The sequence below is a fragment of the Crocuta crocuta genome, unplaced genomic scaffold (assembly GCF_008692635.1).
Source record: "Crocuta crocuta isolate KB4526 unplaced genomic scaffold, BGI_CrCroc_1.0 scaffold131, whole genome shotgun sequence".
Classification (NCBI taxonomy): Eukaryota; Metazoa; Chordata; class Mammalia; order Carnivora; family Hyaenidae; genus Crocuta; species Crocuta crocuta.
This window is the reverse complement of record NW_027528977.1, coordinates 2,117,565-2,122,040: the sequence shown is the minus strand read 5'-3', so window position 1 is coordinate 2,122,040 and position 4,476 is coordinate 2,117,565. Positions and strand designations below refer to the sequence as shown.

The 4,476-nt window shown below is 32.4% G+C and overlaps 1 long non-coding RNA gene across 1 annotated transcript in view; it reads right to left on the bottom strand.

Moving 5' to 3' along the window:
* Window positions 1–3,831: 3,831 nt before the first annotated feature.
* Window positions 3,832–4,476, bottom strand: part of LOC144225861 (uncharacterized) — a 4,736-nt gene continuing 4,091 nt past the window's right edge. The window contains exon 3 of the long non-coding RNA XR_013333437.1: window positions 3,832–3,911. This is a non-coding gene — a long non-coding RNA (uncharacterized LOC144225861). The remainder of the gene's footprint in view (window positions 3,912–4,476) is intronic.

Sequence of the window (4,476 nt, the reverse complement as noted above, 5' to 3'; positions counted from 1 at the left end):
GTACTGAGGATGAGGTGTTATATGTGAAACATGCATTTAGTGTAAACAAAAATAATCCTAGGGTTATTAAAGCAGAAAAAAAGTGCTTGCTATAAAGGTAAATGTAACTGGTTTCTAAGAAATTGTTTATAGTCTATGACAAAACTTACAAACGCTAATTTACATTTATAGACCATTTATTTCAATTAGGGTCGAAATGTATTCCCCAAGGACATTAGACTTCAGATCCAAGTAAACACTCCAAATAGCCGCTTGTTTTATTATGATAAAAGTATACTACACGAATAAACCTTAGATTTTCATTGTAACATACTACTTATCTGCACAGTGATGATTGCAATTTCCGTGGAATAAAGAGTGTAAATTGTTTTGTCAAAAAAATCACTATACTGTCAAGGAAAACTTCAAGTAAATAGGCATTCAATGTAAATGTCCTCAAGGAAGTATTTATATTCAACTTCCCCCCACCCCATATAATAATCCTAATTTTGAGATTTTCCTAAAACATAGGCTGTAAATGAAATTTAATTCACAAAGGAAATGAGCAATCATAATATTACTGCCCTTCACAAGGCTGGAACATATATTTTTCCAGAAACTTAAAATAACATGATTAGATTTATATACGTTTCCTTTTCCTTATGCANCCTATAAAACTACCTTGGTGATTAAAAGATATATATAGATATCTATATATATATATATAGATATATAGACATATCTATATATACACACTCACACAAACAGCAAAGATTGAGAACCAGTGCACTACATAGCTAAAAATAAAATAGATCTTCTATACTCTGTTCCATTTAACAATTTTTAGCTGAATATTCAAACACCATGTTTTAGAACAAATACCAGACTTCTGTCCACTGATTTAACTTTCTCTTTGTGTACTAAATCTGATACATTAGAGATTTGACCTTACATATTCTTGCCTCTTGTGTGGTATTTTCTTTCTCTTTTTCATTTTTTTTTATCTTGACTATAATTTCAATCTATGGTGATGGATATTTAGATTTCTAATCTCAAATGCTGACATTCAATTTGACATGCCAAATATTATCTACAAACATGGAAGCTTTAATTAACCAACCAATTTGCCTGTCATTGTCTTATATCTATCATCATTGTAGTTCTCAACTCTTTTCACTTTCCACTTCATGAAATTTCCATTAAAACTGTGGCCTTCAATCTATCTGGGGACTTGCAGATAAAAGCTGCAATAATGCTTTCAATAAAATTTTTAAAAGCTTCATTTCTTTTGTTATTCCCAAACTTAATGGTTCCATGTGAAAACATAGAAATGCTTTCATAGGTTACATATGTATTTCTATTGTGAAATTTTCTCAGAATCTACTAAATGTATGAAGAGTTTTAATCAAAATGATCAAACTTTTGAATAATCAAGACTATTTTTCTTCTTACCCATGCATTTTTGCTCCAGATTATCTCTGTTCTATTCAATTATTAACCTGGAAATTTTATAGTTGCTACTAGTGTTTTCTTCTGCTAGACAAGTAGAGCAGTATCTATACCAGAAAAGCAGTGGGGGCTAGTATAAAAGCAGATATTAAGTGAGACTTCCTTGAGGGAGAAAATGGTTATGTGCAAGTTCCATATAAATGACCCAATGACACAAGTCAAAGAAGAGTCATTATTCCTAATTTATTAGGCACTGACTTTAGAGATATTCATCTAGGCCACTCTCCAATTAAAAAAAAACAAAAATGACCTGTTGCCCAGACTAACATAAGTAGAGAAATGTTCATTCCAACTAACGTGCTGAAGTTAAATAGAATTAAATGCAGTGCAGGTTTGGCAAAGGATATAAATTAAGTTGAGTGGGATTGTGTATTTGTAAAACATAAAGCTACTAGCAAAATTATGAGCTTAATTTACTCACTTTCTTATTCATATATTTCATGGAACCAATGCATAAAATTCAAAAAATAAAGAAAAGACAATTTGCTAGGTAATTTAGAGGGAGGAAATTAAAGTGTAATGGCAACCATATAAATTCTTTTCTAATGTATAAAGTTTTGCATTAAATTATATTACCATTTGCAATACAGAAATACCCCTAAAACTTTACCTAACCCTGTTACGATTGCTTGAAATACATTTTGATTTATCTTCAAAAGATACTCTCTGAGTTTTAAAAAGAAACATGAAATAGATTCCACTCCTGTCTGGCCTTCCGAAGTTTAGATTTCTCTCCCATTAAATGATTAAAAATAATTTTAAATAACAAAGCACCAAGTAATTCATCTTTTCAACATGTCAAGTTTCTTTAAAGCTAAATTGCTTTTAGTAATAGTCGGTTTCAATTACGAATTAACTTTGATTTGTTGCTGTTCTTGTCTGTGGCATTTGACTGGAATGAATAACTGTGGTCTATAAATTCTAGTCTCAAACCTACATCTGGCAATTCATTAGGAATCATCTTTGAGAGACTCAAGAAAACATCAAAAGAAACAAGAATAATTCTTCCACGCAAAGCATTCTTAATTTCAAAGGTCTAGTTCAAAAACAAATAATCTTTCTCATATTTTAATTTTAACTGAGGTGATTAAAATAAAAAATACATTCAAATTTTTTTCCTCCTAGGCCTGAAATAGAACTCCATTAAAAAAATACTAAAACTAAAGCATGTTCCATGATTAATAAATGTTTTAGTCATATATATCTTTTTGTTTTACAGACTGTCCCAAGTTGGCCTTTTCAGTTTCACATTAAAAAAAAAAAAAAAAAAAGGGCAAGCTGCGGCTTTGCAGTCTGAGTTGAAATATAAAGGTATTTGAGTTCTAGGTGAAAGCTTTAGCTTAGAAATGGAAACTTTTCCATGAGGACTTGTTCAATGAGGCGCATTTACAGGGTTATTTCTGTTCCTCTAGACTTATCTGTGTTATTATCATCACAGCTTAGAATCCTTTTAAGATCAACGAGGTAGGATACAGGAGACAGTTAACATAAATACATGCAATAAAATTAAAGTCTGTGATACTGGCCAAGAACTCTCACATACTGGGGATACAAAAGAAACTAAATATAAGTCAGCAGCAGCAATTTCCATGTGTCCATGTTTAACAAATGAACTTTTCTTGCTGGCTGGGCTCCAGAAATTTTCAGGAAGTTCTTCTTGAAATATCATGCCCACTCGACTTCAGTAAGTTCTTCACATAGTTCTTAGATTTGTATGTACATGTAAGTATCTTAATTCTGCAAACGTGTACCCTAGCATATGATTCTGTGGCTCAAACTGATATTCTTTTTCTCTTCACTTCCTTATTGAAAGTTACAGGTTATCAGAAATTACTGAATATCTAGTTCCTCCAGTCCTTCCTTCTTTTATATTAACTCTGAATGGCTTCAGTTCTCTTGTTATAGGTCCTAGAAACCAAGATCTCTTAGCTAATCTAATAAGAACCATAAAAAGTGGTCATTTTGTGGGGCGCCTGGGTGGCCCAGGCGGTTGAGCGTCCGACTTCAGCTCAGGTCATGATCTCACGGTTTGTGGGTTCCAGTCCCATGTCGGGCTCTGTACTGACAGCCAGCTCAGAGCCTGGAGCCTGCTTCAGATTCTGTGTCTCACTCTCTTTCTGACCCTCCCCTGCTCATGCTCTCTCCCTCTTTTTCTCTCTCTCTCAGAAATAAATAAAACATTAAAAAAAAGTGGTCATTTTGCTACTTCAATTCCATAATCTTTACACCTAAAATAGGAAAAACTCCACTTTCACTGCCCCTATATTTGGGATGCTAAGCTATGATAAATAAAATAAACAAACAGGTAGACTGATACCATTCTATTCCCTGGTCTCCAACCTTACCAGAGTAAGCCTTCAGGTCCGCTTGATAATCATTTCAAAAGCTGCTTGACATCACTCTCTCATTCTTCAAAAAAGTCACTAGATTGGAGCAAATGAAGGATAATTACCATGCTTGGTCTTTTTTGTATTTTAACAGTTAGGAATGCTTGGCCTATGCTAGATGAACGTACAAGTCTTCCAATTAATGTCTCTCTCCAAGTCTTAATTTTTTCTCTAAGTTCTGTTGATCACAACAGAGAAAAAACAATTGAGATTTTTCAAATACAATTCCTAATAATTATTAGGTAGTACTTTATTTTAGCAACACCCTAAGTATTTTGATATTATTTATGTCTCACAGTATTTCTAATAAAACAGATACTGCTAGTCACATAATACAGCAGGAAGAGATGATGACTAAACTTTTAAGTAGTCACTCCAAGTTTAAACAGCTAAAATAAGGCATGATAGCATGTGTCCGGTACCATGTCTGAGTCTGATGACAGAGTTCTACATCTTAATCTTAATTAAAATTTCTTCACCTCCTATACATTTTCTCACAAATAATTTTTTATCATTTGAAAATTGTATTTCAAGTTTAATATTTTTGGCAACCCTAATGTAATTAAAAATGTCCTTTTTTTTTTTTTTTTTTTTTTGGTGC